The sequence below is a fragment of the Hyla sarda genome, chromosome 4 (assembly GCF_029499605.1).
Source record: "Hyla sarda isolate aHylSar1 chromosome 4, aHylSar1.hap1, whole genome shotgun sequence".
Lineage (NCBI taxonomy): Eukaryota > Metazoa > Chordata > Amphibia > Anura > Hylidae > Hyla > Hyla sarda.
In genome coordinates this window covers 403783775-403803831 of record NC_079192.1, presented here as the reverse complement: position 1 = coordinate 403803831, position 20057 = coordinate 403783775, and the positions used below count along the sequence as shown (strand labels likewise).

Genomic DNA, 20057 nt, shown 5'->3' with positions numbered 1-20057 from the left:
CTCCTAGCAGTTAGCGCCGAGACGGTGAGTTGCCGGACCCCTTTCTTTGTTACAATTATTAATTTACAAATCTGTTTACCTTTCTTGCACCAGTTGATAAAAAAAATAAAAAATAAAAAAAAGTTTTCCACCGGAGTACCCCGTTTAAATATGGGGCCCCCGAATGGCATGACCAAAGATTTTCCTGGTTTCCTCTGTTTTGTGATACAGAATACTCAGCACCAGGTTCCTGATCAAGCACCATGTGAGATCCCAATGAGGGGAAAAGCATCTAAGGCCATAACACAAACGTATCAGGGTCCAAATCTAAGATCTATAGTAAATATTTTCTGTGTTTAGGAGAACGTTCACACGTTGGTAACTACCAGTAGGTTTCCACTGCGGGGTTACGCTACCATGCACTTGTTTGGGCACATGGACAGTCCCTAATAGTGGCAGGTTTCCAGACCCGTTAAAATGACCATTAGCGTAACAGGTTTTTCTGCAGTGGGAAACATAAGAGTTATGACTCTCAGAAGATAAGGAAAAATAAGAAAAACCTGGCTGTGTCCTGAGTGATTAAAATATTAAATCACACTCCCCATCACACCCCCAATCCCTGGAAATAATTGCAAACCAGCCCTACAGCCACTGGCATCGGGGCACAGACGTATTCCTCTTTTTTTTTGTGTGGATAAATATATATATATATATATATATATATGTATGCAACATCAGCATTCCGGCCAGACACGCTGGCCGTGAGCGCTCTCTTGACGTGTCCCTGCTGCCGGCGGGGCTGGGATTCACATCGCAGGATGCGCCCGCATGCAAATCCCAGCCCGTCACTCATCCCCCTGATCTTCCTGTTCAAGCAGCCCTGGCGCGTATGTCCCCGCTTCCAAGGATGCGCACGTGCCTTTTTCATTTAAAGGGCCAGTACTTCCCTAATCAGTGTATTCACCTGTGCTCTTGTTATAAGTACTTGCTCCTCCCTTGTATCCCTTCCGGATATTTGTTGCCTTGTGCCCTAGTGAAAGCATACTTTGTTCCTGTTCCGTCACCTGACCCTGCACCTGTGCCGCCTGCCCTGACCTACTGCTACCTTGACCTCGTCTTGCCAGTTTCCTTTTGTGCCACGCCACACCCCAGCAACCTGTGTGGAGAATTCGTGCCAGGGGTGGCGACCTGGGTGCCGCCTGCCGTAGCAAGACCATCCCGCTTTGCGGCGAGCTCTGGTAAATACCAGCGGCACCTTAGACTCCACTCCCTGGCACGGCTCACGTCATCATCCACACAGGCCCAGAGGATCCACCACCTGCCGTGACCCTCACAATATATATATATATATATATATATATATATATATATATATATATATGTATATGTACTGTATATAAATCCTGTATAATGAGACCAATATTACCACCCCTAATACTAGTATACTTAGCAAGAGGATTGCAGCCAGGGACCAAAGTGGGATATCGGAGGCACCGCGGGAGTGCTGGGGGTATGAAAAGGTTTATTTTTTTCATATAAAACATAGAATGGCCATGCTTCTAGAAAAACTAAACCCTCCATCTGGATAATCCCTTTAAGCCCCCTGTGCTCCATATAATCACACCAAGACTATATAACACCACCAGGCCATGAGTGAATAACGCTACCATTCAGTGATTCAGGTAAAAACAACTATAGAAATACCAATATTGGCACCATACTGAGACCTGATACACGTACAATATATCAATAGCACATGTTGGCCTGTGGAATCACCACAATCAGTGCTGATAAATGAATATATTTCTGATCAGACAAATTCAGACGCAGAATAATCTTCTCTGTTAGGGTCTTCTCACATGTACAGTATCCTCTGCATATTTGATGCACAGGATTTGAAAATGCAGATTTGAAGCTGTGTTCAATTAGTTTACATGGAAATCTGCAGCAAAAAATCTGCAGCTTCAAATACTGTGGATCAAATATGCGCAGGATACTGTTAGTGTTAATACTCCCTCATGAGTTATTTTCTTTTCCCATTTTCTCACTCCACCCCAAATCGCCATAATGACTACAAAACCTCTGAGTTTGCAAAAAAGAAAACTAAATAATACATTTCCACAACTAAATAATACCTCTATACCAGAGAGCACCCATAAAAGTCAGCCAGGGAACCTCTATACCAGAGAGCACCCATAAAAGTCAGCCAGGGAACCTCTATACCAGAGAGCACCCATAAAAGTCAACCAGGGAACCTCTATACCATAGAGCACCCATAAAAGTCAGCCAGGGAACCTCTATACCAGAGAGCACCCATAAAAGTCATTCAGGGAACCTCTATACCAGAGAGCACCCATAAAAGTCAGCCAGGGAACCTCTATACCAGAGAGCACCCATAAAAGTCAGCCAGGGAACCTCTATACCAGAGAGCACCCATAAAAGTCAGCCAGGGAACTTCTATACCAGAGAGCACCCATAAAAGTCAGCCAGGGAACCTCTATACCACAGAGCACCCATAAAAGTCAGCCAGGGAACCTCTATACCAGAGGGCACCCATAAAAGTCAGCCAGGGAACCTCTATACCAGAGAGCACCCATAAAAGTCAGCCAGGGAACCTCTATACCAGAGAGCACCCATAAAAGTCAGCCAGGGAACCTCTATACCAGAGAGCACCCATAAAAGTCATTCAGGGAACCTCTATATCAGAGAGCACCCATAAAAGTCAGCCAGGGAGCCTCTATACCAGAGAGCACCCAAAAAAGTCAGCCAGGGAACCTCTATACCAGAGAGCACCCATAAAAGTCAGCCAGGGAACCTCTATACCAGAGAGCACCCATAAAAGTCAGCCAGGGAACCTCTATACCAGAGAGCACCCATAAAAGTCAGCCAGGGAACCTCTATACCAGAGAGCACCCATAAAAGTCAGCCAGGGAACCTCTATACCAGAGAGCACCCATAAAAGTCAGCCAGGGAACCTCTATACCCGAGAGCACCCATAAAAGTAAGCCAGAGAACCTCTATACCAGAGAGCACCCATAAAAGTCAGCCAGGGAACCTCTATACCAGAGAGCACCCATAAAAGTCAGCCAGGGAACCTCTATACCAGAGAGCACCCATAAAAGTCAGCCAGGGAACCTCTATACCAGAGAGCACCCATAAAAGTCATTCAGGGAACCTCTATACCAGAGAGCACCCATAAAAGTAATTCAGGGAACCTCTATACTGGAGAGCACCCATAAAAGTCAACCAGGTAGGACTAACTTGGTAGTGCACTTAAAGGGGTACTCCCCTGCTCAGCATTTAGAACACACTGTTCTGAACGCTGGAGACGGTGCCGGGAGCATGTGATGTCATAGCCCCGCCCCCTCATCACGGCTGTCACGCCCCCTCCCATAGACTTGCATTAAGGGGCTGGGGAGTGATGTCATGAGGGGGTGGGGCTATGACGTCACAAGCTCCCTGCACCAGCTCCAGCAATCGGAACAGTTTGTTCCAAACGGTGAGCAGCGGAGTACCCCTTTAATTCTCACAGAAGCCAAGTGGGTAATGCTGAGTCTTTTAATCCCACAGAAGATAAAGCGCAGCCGAGTCAAAAGTTAATTTTGCATTTCAGAGTGTTAAAATGTATCTCTAGAGTTATTTTTCACATATGACTATGACGCAGCTCTGTGCATGATGCTCATTTGTCTAAATATGATTTATTTTAAAATCAGCGCCTAAAAAGCCAAACAGTAAGATTTCTCCTGGACGCTTTCAGCTGTATATTACTGTGTCCTGTAAGAAGAGGTCACCACTGCGTCTCTATAGGACCCATCTCCAGTGATGGCGCTGATTTTAAGAAATCATATTAAACAAATGAAAATCATGCACAGAAAGGCGACATAGTCATATCTTAAAAGAGGTACAATTTATTATACACCACAGGACTACAACTCCCATTGTGGTCTCCCTGTCTGTGCCCCTCCCTCAGCCTTAAAGGGGTACTCCGCCCCTAGACATCTTATCCCCTATCCAAAGGACCATAAGATGTCAGATCGCCGGCGTCCCGCTGCTGGGGACCCCGGGGATCGCTGCTGCAGCACCCCGCTATCATTACTGCGCATAGCAAGATCACTCTGCACGTAATGACGGGCAATACAGGGGCCGGAGCATCGTTACGTCACGGCTCCACCCCTCGTGACGTCACGGCCTGCCCCCGTCAATACAAGTCTATGGGAAGGGGGCGTGGCGGTCGTCACGCTCCCTGCCATAGACTTGCATTAAGGGGGCAGGCCGTGATGTCATGAGGGGTGAAGCCATGACGTCACGCTTCTCTGGCCCCTGTATCGCCCGTCATTACGCACAGAGCGAACTCGCTCTGCACAGTAATGATAGCAGTGCCGCAGCGGCGATCCCCGGGGTCCCCAGCAGCGGGACCGTGGCGATCTAACATCTTATCCCCTATCCTTTGGATAGGGGATAAGATGCCAGGGGCGGAGTACCCCTTTAAAGGGATATGGTGAGTAGTGATGAGCGGCAGGGGCCATATTCGAACTTGCGATATTTCGCGAATATATGGACAAATATTCCTATTATGTTAACAAAATTTGCATATTCGCCATGTTCGTTCTCTGTTTTTTTTTTTCCATGCGAAAATTCATAATGAAATTCGTATACTGCGCATGCGCAATTATATCTTTCACTTAAAAGAAGGGAGGGATCAGTGTCCAGTCTGGAAGTGCTGATATTCACCTAAATATTCGCATAAATTTGCATTAAAAAACGAATATTCATCATTCGTTAATATGTATCGCTATATTCTAAATATTCGTAAAATCACGAAGTGCCCATATTCGCAGTAAAAATTTGCATTTCCAATATTCGCGCTCAACACTAGTGGTGAGTAATTACATAGGCCACACAGAAAGACCACACTGGGAGTTGTAGTTAATATTGTACATTTACAGTCCGGCAAGCAACATTAACATAAGGCTCTGCTGTACTGTAGCTCATGTTGGACTAATACAGTAGATTCAGCCTGATGCAGCAGGCTGCTGGGAGTAGTAGTACTAAAAGGACTGTCAGTGTGTCCTCCCCTCCCCATAAGGATAATGGGGGAGATTTATCAAAACCTGTCCAGAGGAAAAGCTGCTGAGTTGCCCATAGCAACCAATCAGATCGCTACTTTCATTTTTGATAAGGCCTCTGCAAAATGAAAGTAGAAATCTGATTGGTTGCTATGGGCAACACAGCAACTTTTCCTCTGGACAGGTTTTACTAAATCTCCCCCAATTTTCTCACATTTAATCACAGGCAGACAGTGACAAGTACTGGGTGGCGGTGCTGGGTTCACACCACGTTTTTGCAGTACTGTTCCCGTATCAAGTTTTTGATAGAAAAACGGATTCCTAAAAACCTGACTAAACTGTATCAAAATGTGTGTACAAATTTTAATCCCTATACAGTTGAAAAATGATGTCCGGTTGCATCCGTTTAAAAAAAAAAAAAAAAAAAAGTATACGTTTTTACGTTTTTAACTTTTCACTCTATTATGAATAAAGTTTGACTTGTTTGAAATTCCAAGAAAAAAACTGTGCAAAGTCAAAAAGCATATGGTGAAAACCGGATAGAACTGTATGCAATTACGGTTCTGTACGGTTCCCGTTGACTCCCATGTTAAAAAAAAAAAAAGCTTATTTGTTTCAATACAGTTTTTCACCCGGACCAAAAACCGTGGTACGCTACGATTTTGGGTACGGGAAAAAAAAACCTGAAAAAATCGTGCAGGATCAAAAACGGACACAACCGGATGCATTGTTTGGCATACGGTTTTCAATACAGTCCCGTACGGTTTTCAAATTGAAAACGTATACGGGACCTGTATTGCGAAAACGTGGTGTGAACCCAGCGTTAGCTGACAGGATGATAGCACTGGGTAACGGGGAGAAGAGTTGTCATCCCCCTCTTGCTCTGCAGGCTCTCCTCAGCTCTCCTCTCACCACAGACTGCACAGGCGGGTTTAGACCTGCAGTCTATGAGACAGGGGGAACACGCTGGTGACCTGTGATGTCATCCAAGCGCTCCTGCAGGTCTAAACCAGCCTGTGGCCATAGAGCATAGGGATGTAAGTGCGGCCATTGGTCCCATAGCTGCTGCCAGTCAGGGTTGTAATCGGCCCTGCCAGTGCCTGAAAAATGACAAATCTGGCCCTGACTGTATTTTGCCACAATTTTCACAAAATTGCGGTAAAAACTGTATTTTGAGTATGGATGTAAATATGTTCAGGTGGTCCTCTTTTGGATGGGGGCCCTGGGCAACTGTCCAAGTTTCCCCGCCCTAACGCCGGCCCTGAGCAGATCCATGGTCTGTATCACCGGGGGAGGGCCGGAATGCTGCAGAACAGGACAACCTTAGATCATCTGGAGCAGAAGTCAATGCTGGTGTCATCTACTATTGGTTTGTATACACAAAGTTATACTGAAAAACACAGCTATGAGGGTTGCAAACATAGAAGGGGCAACCACGCCCAGTAAGGCCCTTTACTATATAATGGAATGGTGGCACTAATATGGAGGCACAATGACTTAAAGGGGTACTCCGGTGGAAAACAAATGTTTTCAAATGAACTGGTGCCAGAGTGTTATCCAGATTTGTAAATTACTTCTATATAAAAATCTTAATCCTACCCATACTTATCAGTTGCTGTATGCTCCAGAGGAAGTTGTGTAGTTATTTCCAGTCTGATCACAGTGCTCTCTGCTTACACCAGCCGTTTCATACTTCCTAGTGCTTCATCGGGCCTCTGAGAGGCCCGATGAAGCACTAGGAAGTGTGAAACGGCTGTTGCCTCCTTACCTTGACTAGTCTCCTTGGGATATGCAGATCAGTATACGCAAGTCAATCATGGATTCCTGATGGCATCCAACAGAATTGTTTCTCATATATTTTGTGCTTGCTGTCAGTGAATAGAAACCCACAGCCAAGGGTCTGCTACCATTGTATGCATTCTACATAATCCTCAAATACAAATGGGGTGGGGGGTCCTGGTCTTATCTTTTTACTTTAAATCTCATGACTGCCAGGAGCGAGTGACATTGTTGTGTCTGGGAGCCGCGCATATTAAGCCACGGCAGAGCAGAAATCTTTCTGGATGATAGACAAACAGCCCACGCTATGATCTCCTTCCAAGGTTGCATTAATCTTGGAAGCCGAAATAGTTTTAGAATCCAACAAAGATACTTTTTGTCACTATAAAACGCCGCAGCGGTTGGCAGGCGGTATCCATTGAACGAGTTCATTGAGCTCCCAATCGCAGTTGTTGCTATTGAGACACAAAGAACTCACATACAGTACATGTTCGACACGTCCTACCGAAGAAGCTGATGAAGCAAGACCGAGCCGGGGGGGGAATCCCGAAGAAGACCCGTCTGGTGCTGGAAATATGGCATATATCCAAAAATAAGACATATGTAGTGTATTCTACATCAGTGACCCCCAACCAAGTCCTCAAGAACCACCAAAGTCCTGGAATAGAACAGTGGAGCGGAGAGTTGGGGACCTCTGTTCTACATGATAGACGTAAACATCCTCAAAGAAGTTCTGCAGCCACTAGGGTTAGCACCGGGCAACCTGGAAAGGATGGACACAGACTGCAGAGGGCGCCATGCATGCATAAAATATTGCCCCCCTGTTTGGCAAGTTCACCATAGATCCTCCTATGCAGAGATGGGCACAGGTTCACTAGAAAGGGGGCTTGAGCCCTTGCTCTTTTGATGTTCCTCCTGGGCAGTCTGGCATCATTATGTGGGAATTTATATAAATTATTATAAGAAGTGTCTTTTTTTATTTTTTTTTATTTTTTTTTTAGTTCAACCTCTGCCCCCCAAAATGTCTGTGCACGTCCCTGCTCCTATGTATCTCTAAGGCTAGGTTCACACTACGGAATCTCTGGGCAGAATTTCTGCCAGAGATTTAGCCGGCGGCACTAGGACCGCACGGACTGCATTGCCGTCCCCATTTCTGGATCTTTTGGGAGATCTGATCAGAAATGCATTGACATCTATGGGGACGGCAATGCAGTCCACGCGGTCCTAGTGCCGCCCGCTAAATCTACATAAGAAATTCTGCCCAGAAATGCCACAGTGTGAACCTAGCCTAACAGTCCCATGCAGTCCAACAGTCCCTAACATGCAGTCTAAAAGACAGTAGAAAGATGATTTAAAGGGGTACTCCGGTGGAAAACTTTTTTTTATATATATTTTTTAAATCAACTGGTGCCAGAAAATTAAACTGATCTGTAAATTACTTCTCTTAAAAAAGTCTTAATCCTTCCAGTACTTATTAGCTGCTGAATACTACAGAGGAAATTATTTTCTTTTTGGAACACAGAGCTCCCTGATCCATGAATTTTAAAAGGGTATTCCAGGATTTTTAGTTCTTTGAATGTAAGACAGGGCCAGAAAATGTAGTCGAGTCACTAATATACTTCCCTTACCTGTGGTTGGTGGCAGGTATCAGATTGCCTAGTCCTCCTTTTCCCAGTCCCAGGAAGTTCATTTTTTTAAGCCTATAAAATGAGTGTTGTCTTGGACCTTTCCCAGCTTGCTGTGCGGCCCGAGACAATACATCAAAAGTCAGGTGCTGAAAGGAGGCTTGGCTGCTCATTCTGTTGTGTGTGAAGCCAACCCCCTGATGATGTTATGGCGCACATCTGTGTGGATTCATCATCACACGTATCCACAGCTTATGTGTCAGATGATGTCTGGCAAGCCATGTGATCAAAGGGAGCGTGGCTGTGCTGCAATAGGTGGGGAAACCAATGTGTAGGAGGCAAAAAAGTCACCTCCTACCTTGAAACAAAGGATTCTGGGGATTGTAGTAAGAGGGAGGTCACAGAAACCAAAAGTAGCCAATTCCCAAAAACAAACCAGCAGCGTGATGGGGGACACAGGACACGGCCATTTACCACCAACACAAGCATAGATCCTTGGTAAGCATGTCCATTACTGCATGACACTTAATTACTAAAGTCACCTTATGTTGGATAACCCCTTTAATCCATGGATCTTTTGGGTAATTCAGAGTGATAGACATCCGCTATACCAGTGTTTCCCAACCAGGGTGCCTCCAGCTCTTGCAAGACTACAACTCCCAGCATGCCCGGACAGTCAACAGCTGTCCAGGCATGCTGGGAGTTGTAGTTTTGCAACAGCTGGAGGCACCCTGGTTGGGAAACACTGATCTATGTGTACAATAGCCTCTTGACTTCCAATTGACTCTAGATGTCAGAGGAGAGAAGGTCGGGCAAGTGCCCCTCTGCAAAATACATGTGCTAGTGTATACAGGCTGTCCGGGCATGCTGGGAGTTGTAGTTTTGCAACAGCTGGAGGCACCCTGGTTGGGAAACACTGATCTATGTGTACAGTGGCCTCTTGACTCCCTATTGACTCAGATGTCAGAGGAGAGAAGGTCTGGCAAGTGCCCCTCTGCAACATACATATGCTAGTGTATACAGGGGTAAGAAGTGCATGCTGGGAGTTGTAGTTTTTTCAACAGCTGGAGGCACCCTGGTTGTGAAACACCCCCCTATACCCTTGTAAATAATCCTAAAACTGGTTTTACAAATAAAACCTTATTTCAATGGAAATTCTATAATTTCTTTAGCTAGTGATATTGATGGAATTGTTGGCGATTTGCCGCATCATTACCCATAATTACTTTCGTCAATAGGATCTGATGCTCCACGTCCGCTCCAGACAACAAATGCACAAAGAAGTCCGGTGTGTTCTGTCTCCGTCCTCGCCGTATGTGTGTAAATCTCTATGACTGGAAGCCGTACAGCAGACAGAACTAGAGACGGGGTCAATATATTGATGTTCTATGTGACAAATGACGCTATTTTGGAAAGCTGATCATTTTTTCCCCCCCTTAGGTTGTATGAGCTGGAGATGTAAGCACCAGGAATACATAGGGGGAGATTTATCAAAACCTGTGCAAAGGAAAAGTTGTCCAGTTGCCCATGGCAACCAATAAGCTTGCTTCTTTCATTTTTAACAAGGCCTCTGCAAAATGAAAGTAGCGATCTGATTGGTTGCTATGGGCAACTGGACAACTTTTCCTTTGCACAGGTTTTGATAAATCTCCACCTATATAATGTACTGGGGAAGTGCGAGGAGACAATAATACTGGGAAAGACACTTTTATGTCATCCCTATGGGCTTCAGACTCAAAGGGATCAACCATGGTTAAAGGGGTACCCGGCCTGAGACATCTTATCCCCGATCTAAAGGATAGGGGATAAAATGTCTGACCGCGGGGGTCCCGCCGCTGGGGACCCCCCGCAATCTCCCTGCTGAACCTGGACTTCATTTAGAGCGGATGACTGGCGATGCGGGGCAGAGTCTTGTGATGTCACAGCCACGCCCCCTCAATGCAAGTCTATGGGAGGGGGCGTGACGGCCGTCACGCCCCCTCCCATAGACTTGCATTGAGGGGGCGTGGCCGTGACGTCACGAGCCTCCACCCCGTATCGCCATTCATCCAGCATGGAGCGACGTTGCATCGGATGTCTGGGGTGCTGTAGCCGTGATCGCGAGGGTCCCCCGCAATTAGACATCTTATACCCTATCCTTTGAATAGGGGATAAGATGTCTAGGGGCGGAGTACCCCTTTAAGAAAAAGAGATACCCTTTCTTTATTTTTTCCAGAAATAGCGCCACCCCATCGTCCAGTGGCCATGTCTAGTATTGCAGCTCTGCCTCATTCACATGAAATAAAGCTGTTGAATGCAATAGAAGATGTATACAGAAAGTGTTTATTAATTAAAATATATATATATATGCAAATTCTGGCACAGATAATATTGATGGTCTGTCGTTGTTCTATGCCTAGAAAAGTTCTCTCCGTCCCGCCTCCTCGTCCTGTACTCAGCAGAGTTTATTCTGTTCCATAAGATCTATCGGAGCGGTTTGTACTTTGTAGATGATATAAACATAATTCATCCTGATTGTTATTGGATGGATAAAAATCTGCTTATTTATATTTCTCAACATGAAGAGTAAGCGCCGTATAGAGCGCACTTCATCATCTGTACGGGGACAGCGCAGCCTGGAGATTAATGCAGATTACACTAATTCCTGACAATTCATGAGGCGCACGGATAATGGCTTCATAAAATGTACAATTGTTTTAGTTGTGTAAATAAATATTTATCTATCTGTTTATCTATCTCACATCTATCTCATTTCATTTCTATCTATCTATCTATCTCATATCTATCTCGATTCGTCACGAACTTCTCAGCTCGGCGGTTGCTGACTTTTCCTGCATAAATTAGTTCAGCTTTCCGGTGCTCCGGTGGGCTGGAAAAGGTGGATACAGTCCTAGGAAAGAGTCTCCTAGGAATGTATCCACCTTTTCCAGCCCACGGGAGCACCTGAAAGCTGAACTAATTTATGCAGGAAAAGTTATCAACTGCCGAGCCGAGAAGTTCGTGACGAATCGAATTTACTGTAAGTTCGCTCATCTCTACTATCTATCTATCTATCTATCTATCAATCTCATATCTTTCTATCTATCTCATATCTATCTATCTCTCATATCTATCTCTCATATCTATCTCTCTTATCTATTTATCTATCTCATATCTATCTATCTATCTATCTCATATCTATCTGTATATCTCATATCTATCTATCTATCTATCTATCTATCTATCTCATATCTATCTATCTATCTATCTATCTCATATCTATCTGTATATCTCATATCTATCTATCTATCTCATATCTATCTATCTATCTATCTATCTCATATCTATCTATCTATCTCATATCTATCTATCTCATATCTATCTATCTCATATCTATCTATCTCATATCTATCTATCTATCTCATATCTATCTGTATATCTCATATCTATCTATCTATCTATCGATCTCATATCTATCTATCTATCTATCTATCTATCTATCTCATATCTATCTATCTCATATCTATCTATCTCATATCTATCTATCTATCTATCTATCAATCTATTATCTATCTCGTATCTACAGTATCTATCTATCTATCTCATATCTTGATATATGTCTGTCTGTCTGTCTATCTATCTATCTATCTATCTATTATGCTTTTTCTGTGTATACTGTGTATACTATTACGCTGCAGGTCTTCTCTGTACAAGTCTTTGGCTGCATTCGCCATCTCCTTCTCATTGCACATTGCTATTATACTGAACCTTGTTCTCTTTTTATTATTGACACTGGCTTTCAATAACATTTATGAAGGTAAATCAACATGAAACTGAGCATGTGATGACATTGAACGCTTGTAAAATGTATCATAAACTGAACAAAAGACCAGGAAACCTATGAATTACATAATTTCACAGCATTTAGATTGATCCAATCTGTAGCGCCAACCTGGAAAATAGAGAATAGAGCTCTAAATCCCCCGCTTCCCTTCACACAGACCAAAAGTTAGAAATAAAATGCTGGCTGTCTGCAGTCACCACTAGGTGGAGCTTAGGAGCTTACAGTATACTGTTAATTCATTAAACTCAATAATATATCTGTATATATTGAACTTCTAAACTCCCCTGAGGAAGTGGCCCACAGGCAACGTAACACGTGGGTTTTAGGGGGATGCCCGCCCGGTGGACTTATACATCTTCTCTTCTGTTCTGGTTCTTCTCCTATCACATTGGAGGTATTTATATATATATATATATATATATATATATATTGTTTTCATTTGCTATGGATTAAGTTTATTTAAGTTGTATGATTTATGGGACAGTATGACAGCGGATCAATTTACTTGAGATGGTTTGTTTTTTTGTCCATATGCTTCCGTTTATGTACATACATGTTTCTGTATTGTTATTCCAGGCAGAAAAAAACTTTTTGTGATATAATTAGGGAATGTGTCCTCCACCAGCCTGATCTGTTCACATTTGACAAAAAGGGGTCATTGATTCATGCTGCCTGTGCCAAAATCTGACCGTCCCATCACAATGGTGCAACAAAGATCTGGATCCATCTGACCAGACCATGTTTTACCACAGAGATTTGGATCCAAAACCGTGACCATTTTTTGGGTCATATATTCACGTGAGAAGATCACTAAAATCTACATCTAATAAGTTATCATTAGTCTCTAGAAAAGCTGGGTGATTTTCTTTACTATTCGGGGATCAGGAAAATATGAGTGACAACCACTGTTTAAGCTGTCAAGCTGCTTGCAATGGTTGTCACCCAACTTTTTCTCTTGAACTCCTCTTTTCCTGTCTACACTGTATAGTCCAGCTTTTCCCAAGGTAGGTCACTCTCTGGAGTGCAGTTATAGGGGGTGCAGAATAGCAGTCACCTTGGTCCTTGGTCCTATTACTGATTTGCATATGGTCCAAGGAACTTTAAGACACACCATGGTCATGTACTTAGGCATGGGAACCCAACCCTCCACTTTCTCCATATAAATACATCTGTGGTGGCCCGGTACGGGAGGTGTCACCCTGTACCCCTGCTGCCTTGTCATGCAGCCTCCTGCAGTGTCCTCTGGGCCCCCTTGCATCTGTTTATTTAATTGTATATAATCCCTATGTTATATATGTAAGAGTGTTATATCTTTAAGACTGTTTACCATGTGATTTGTCATGTGATTGTTACCCAGGAGGTATCAGTGACCAGGTGACCTAGGGGTGACCAATGGCACCCGACCAGAGCCTCCCCCCATATAAGCCCTGGGCGGAGCCTCTGCTCTCTCTCTTAGTCTTTGCTGAGGTCCAGTGCAGTCGTCCCTAAGTGTCCGGAGTCATAGGAGGCTCAAGTCCAGTCTGCAGCCACAAGATACAAACCTGCAAGTAACCACAGTCACAGTCTTGTCAGTCACAGTCTTGTCAGTCATCAGTCACAAGTCAGTCACAGTCATCATTTGTCAAGACAACGTGGCCTGCATTAAATTGACCTCATCTACTACAAGTCCCAGCAAGCCCTTAAAGGGCTTCTACCGTGCTGACAACTTATCCCCTATCTAAAGGATAGGGGATAAGTTACCTGAGTTACCCGCCACTGGGGACCCCCGCGATCTTGCACGCAGCACCCCACTCTCATCAGGCCCCTGAGTGAACATCCGCTCCGGGTCTGATGACAGGGCCGGTGATCGTGACGTCACAGCTCCTCCCCCGTGTGACGTCACGCTCCGCCCCTCAATGGAAGTCTATGGCAGGGGGCGAGACAGCCGTCTCGCCCCCTGCCATAGACTTACATTGAGGGGCGGAACGAGACGTCACATGGGGGCGGAGCCGTGACGTCACAATACTCCGGGGGCCCCGTGATCGGCAGTCATCAGACCCGGAGCGATGTTCACTCCAGGACCTGATGAGAGCGGGGCACTGCGTGCGAGATTGCGGGGGTCCCCAGCGGCGGGACCCCGCGCGATCAGGCAACTTATCCCCTATCCTTTAGATAGGGGATAAGTTGTCAGCACGGTAGTACCCCTTTAAGGTCTCTGCATCACTGGTCACCTCCTAGGCCCTGGCTGAACTGTATAGACTTTACCATCTGTCCAACTTCAGTAAAGCTACCATTGTCCGTAACTTGGCATCAGAGTCATCATTGCCCCCGTGCCTAGCCCAGGAAGCAGCGGTATACCTTCGGGTGGTATTGAGGATAAACCATGCCCTGGCATCACGAATGCAAGCGGTTAATGCCATCAGCCCCTAGGGTTATTCCATCTGCCCTGCATCACACCCTATAACACACATAGTATATATTTCTTGTAAAACACAGAGCAAACACAGATGTAGGATTGTAGTATCAAGACAACCGCCTCTCTTTGTGTCTACCCAGGAATTGTTGAAGTTGACTTTCTCGATAAGATCTAAAGTTCTACAAATAAAATCCGCTCTGACAAGGTTTGCGTAATGATCCTTGTCGGCCCCGAGGAAGATCGGATCAGGTTGTTAGAGAAGTATGTGAAAACAAACTCACAAAACTTGACTCAAACAGAACTTTCCCCTCCCAAGGTCTCGGGACTCTCACCTTGAACTTTGTTTTTCAGCACAAGTAGAAAGAACGCGGAATGATTTCATACTGGGCTGTACGGCGAAGGCTGGAGGGGGAATGATACTTTGGCGATCTGTATGGCATCTGAACTGTATAAGTCATGGCGCCATCACTTTGTCTGCAGGGACAAACCAAGGTGTAGGGAAAACAAAATAATGCCACCATACAGTGCAAAATAAAAGTACTATACAGGGCTTATATAAATATTACAGCACAATGAACATACAGTAGTCAAATAATAGCACCATATAATACTGCCATAATTGCCAATATAATAATGCCAATAATACTTTGGCAATGGGTGTGGCATCTGAACTGTAGTAGAAAACAGTGAGTTAAAAGTTTGCAATTTACTTACATAGAATGGTGCCACCTGTTGTTCGAAGTGTTTGTGACGCCAGGGCACCGTTATCCTATACACCGTCCTAGGTTGGAGACAGCTTCTCCTGGGCCAGACATGGGGAGTAAAGAAACACACCAACATCAGGTTATGGATAACTATCTTTTACTGAGCAGGGTGCAGATGGTATTTCATGCCAACAGTATGGTGCAGAGTGGAGAGGATGCAGTGTAACCCCTTGGGAGCCTTGTTGCCTTGCTGGGACTTATGGTGCTTTTTGTTCTGGGCCTTCCCTCAGAGCTTCTCCGCACACCTCACACTTGTGCTCAGACTACAGCTCTAGGCTGAACTGGGGCAACTTCTCCCCCACTACTCTACATAGCTAACAATTTAGGGGTTCCTATTGGGCATACAGGGTCACATGGGCTTGCACTGCTCCACTCTTAAAGGTACAAAACATATATAAATAACACATAACATAATGCTTATGAAAAAATATATTAAAGTGGTACTCCGCTACTCAGCATTTGGAACGCTGGAGCATTTCCGAACGATGGAGCCGGGAGCTTGGGATGTCATAGTCCCGCCCCTTCATGACATCATGCCCCGCCACCTCAATGCAAGTCTATGGGAGGGGGTGTGACATCCGTCACGCCCCCTCCCATAGACTTGCATGGATGGGGCTGGGCGTGATGTCATGAGGGGGCGGGGCTATGACGTCACGAGCTGCCGACGCCAGCTCCAGCGTTAGGAACAGTTTCTTCCAATCTCTGAGCAGCGGAGTACCCCTTTAATCATTTGATAAAGTGCTTCAATAGGATCACAGTGATAACCAGTCCTTTAGTGGGCCCAACACCAGTGCCGAAGGTCCGCCCAAGGAAGTCCGAAACCACAGGAGAAGCCTTTGGTGCTGGGAGACCACATATAGCAATGTGACTGTCCACCAGTTGAGCTGAGAACTGGTAAGCGCACATAGGGGGCACTGTAGAGGAGGAGACTCCTTCAGAGGAGAAAGGAGACTGATTCTGTCCAGAGCCCAATACCAGGAGAACCAGGGGAAAAGATGAAGGGAAAAAAAGTGATAAAATACTTTATTATAGTATATATCCCTTTCTATTCTTAAAGGGGAACTCTGGTTAAGCAAAACATATCACCTTCCCCTCCCTTTGAATTTTTTTTTTTTACTTTCCTAATGTGATTTTCTCCTATCAGTAGACAGAAGGACAATGGAAGGAGATGCAGAAGGACGCAGCAGTATCTCGTACTCCAGGGTGGTCGGGGTTAGATGACCTCTGATTTTTTATTCTAAAAACTAAAATATTCCAAGTCAAGCGATTGTATATCAGCAACTTCATCAAGAACGCCGGCAGGAGACAAAGTCAGGGTGACATTGAGAGCAGCCGGTCCTGAGTACAGCGCGGGAGATCTGCTCCCCGGGTCATGTGATTGGCAGCTGTAATATCGGCAGACGCTTAAATCAGGAATTAATAGGAACATTACCAACCGGAGCGGAAAGGGCTCGAAACTTATCCATAAGATATAGTATAAAACCGCAATAAGAACGTCTTACAGGTATAGACATTGTATAAACATGCAAGAAAATTTAGGAAAGTCCAGCTCACCTGCTTTGGATCGTGCCCGGATCCTCACTTAGGCTCGACGTGTTCAACAATGAAGAAAAAATAAAATGATCCAACACTGAAGAAATTCCAGCTTTATTAGATCCTCTTTAAAACCAGCATGGCAAAACACACTTCATATGGTCTGAACAATCTTGACGCATTTAGAGCGCATCCTCTTTAAAACCAGCATGGCATAACACACTTCATATGGTCTGAATAATCTTGACGCGTTTCGAGCGCATCCTCTTGAAAACCAGCATGGCAAAACACACTTCATATGGTCTGAACAAGCGTGACGCGTTTCGAGCGCATCCTCTTTAAAACCAGCATGGTAAAACACACTTAATATGGACTGAACAAACTTGACGCGTTTTGAGCGCATCCTCTTCAAAGCTAGAATGGCAAAACACACTTCATATGGTCTGAACAAACTTGACGCGTTTCAAGCACATCCTCTTTAAAACCAGCATGGCAAAACACACTTCATATGGTCTGAACAATCTTGATGCGTTTCGAGCAAATCCTCTTTAAAACCAGCATGGCAAAACACACTTCATATGGTCTGAATAATCCTGACGCATGCGCTCGAAACGTGTCAAGTTTGTTCAGACCATATGAAGTGTGTTTTGCCATGCTGGTTTTAAAGAGGATCTAATAAAGCTGGAATTTCTTCAGTGCTGGATCATTTAGTTTTTTTTCCTCATAGACATTGTATACCCTCAGGGTGTGTATACTTTTACAATCCCCTTTTTATTGCCCTAATATATTTAAAATAAATAAAGTAAACAATGTGGCAAATTGTATTGATTAAAATGTCCCAACCCGTTTAAGTACGCAGCTCTAAGTTTACAGACTACAAACCAAACCCATGTTTTAAAGGGGTAGTCCGGTTATGTAAAGCTTATCCCCTATCTACAGGAATGCTGGAGAGTGTCCGACGGCTGGGACCTCCTGTCCCCTCTTGAACAGGGCCCGTCTCTTACCGCAGAATCCTCCAACCCCCACCTTCTGATATAAACTTGTCTTGACGCTGATGGCCGCTCAGTCAATGATCGGCTAAGGTGGAACACCGCTGCAGCAGGTGATTAACTGAGTGGCCCACCACTGCTCAGACCAGTTCATTTTGGAAGTAATGGCCGGTTTAACAATCACCGGCTAAGGGTACGTTCACACAGGGGGATTACATGCGGAATTTCCGCAGAGTATTTACTGCAGGAAATATGCAGTGGATTTGGCTACCATTGACTTCAATGGGTCAGCAGAAAATCTGCAATAGAGGCAGATTTGCAGATTTTCCTTCGGACCCATTGAAGCCAATGGTAGCAAAATACGCTGCGGATTTTCTGCAGCAAATACGCTGCGGAAATTCCGCAGGTAATCCGCCCGTGTGAACATACCCTAAGGCAGGACACCACTGTAGCTGGTGATTGACTGAGTGGCCTGTCACTGCCGAGACCAGTTGGTCTTGGAAGGTGGATGTTGGAGCGTTCGGTCAGGAGAGATGGGCCCCATTCTGGAGATTACAGGGGGTCTTAGAACAGACACTTGGCCCCTAACTTGTGGATATAGGATGAGTTTTGCATAAACAGAGTACCCCTTTAAGCTGTTCCTGCAATCGTATATTCACCTGCCTCATATGCCTGCTTTCAGAATACACAAGGTTTGTTTGTAGTCTGTAACCATGGAGACACATAAATCTGCAATGGAGCTGTATACACATAACAGTGATTCATTTTCTCACATGCTCTGCTCCATTAAAGGGGTACTCCGCTGCTCAGCGTTTGGAACAAACTGTTCCGAAACGATGGCGCCGGGAGCTCGTGATGTCATAGCCCTGCCCCCTCATGACGTCACACCCCGCCCCCTCAATGCAAGTCTATGGGAGGGGGCTTGACAGCCGTCACGCCCCCTCCCATAGACTTGCATTGAGGGGGAGGGGTGTGACATTATGAAGGGCTGAGACTATGACATCACGAGCTCCCGGCGCCGGCTCTAACATTCTGAACAGTTTATTCCAAACGCTGAGCAGCGGAGTACCCCTTTAAACAAAAAACAACTGTTAAAGGGGTTATCCAGGAAAGAACTTTTTTATATATATCAACTGGCTCCAGAAAGTTAAACAGATTTGTAAATTACTTCTATTAAAAAATCTTAATCCTTTCAGTACTTATGAGCTTCTGAAGTTGAGTTGTTCTTTTCTGTCTAAGTGCTCTCTGAGGACACTTGTCTCGGGAACCGCCCAGTTTAGAATCAAATCCCCATAGCAAACCTCCTCTACTCTGTGCAGTTCCCGAGACAAGCAGAGATGTCAGCAGAGAACACTGTTGTCATACAGAAAAGAACAACTCAACTTCAGCAGCTGATAATTATTGAAAAGGATTAAGATTTTTTAATAGAAGTAATTTACAAATCTGTTTAACTTTCTGGAGCCAGTTGATAAATAAACATATATATATATATATATATATATATATATATATATATATATATATATATCAAGGTTTTACGGCAGTCTACGATTAAGCTTTTTAGCGAAACGCGTCAGACTTTCTACCCTGTACCGCAGAATCTTGAAATAAAAGAATACGTTTTTACCTGCAACCTAGTGCCGGACCTTGTTTCTTCTTATATATATATATATATATATATATATATATATATATATATATATAAAGTTTTTTCCTGGAATACCCCTTTAAGTGTACACAGCAGCATACATTATATTACCATAGTGCATTATGGCAAACTCAGCTCTGCTGCATCTGCTCTATGTGCTGTATTCTGTAAATCAGTGGTCTCCAAACCGTGGCCCTCCAGATGTTGCAAAACTACAACTCCCAGTCAGAAGTTGTAGTCTTGCAACATCTGGAGGGCCATAGTTTGGAAACCACTGTTTCGAACTTGAAAGAACTACAATGGGTGTGTTACAAGGGATAGGCCATGTTGTGTGGATGCGAGGTGCCTGGCCTGACTGGTTGAGAAAGAACAAATACTATTTATGTCTCACTGTATTGCCTTTTTTTACATTTATTGACTCTATAAATACAGACCGGGGCCTACAATCATAGCTCC

At 44.5% G+C, this 20057-nt stretch overlaps 1 protein-coding gene across 4 annotated transcripts in view; it reads right to left on the bottom strand.

Moving 5' to 3' along the window:
- PRR5 (proline rich 5) overlaps positions 1-9938 on the bottom strand; it is a 192439-nt gene extending 182501 nt beyond the window's left edge. For 2 of the 4 annotated variants that reach the window (XM_056517445.1, XM_056517447.1), the window contains exon 1: positions 9666-9938. The gene's annotated coding sequence lies outside the window, so the exon portion shown is untranslated. The remainder of the gene's footprint in view (positions 1-9665) is intronic. The other 2 variants (XM_056517446.1, XM_056517448.1) reach the window with 1 other exon arrangement.
- Between the last annotated feature and the right edge of the window lie 10119 nt (positions 9939-20057).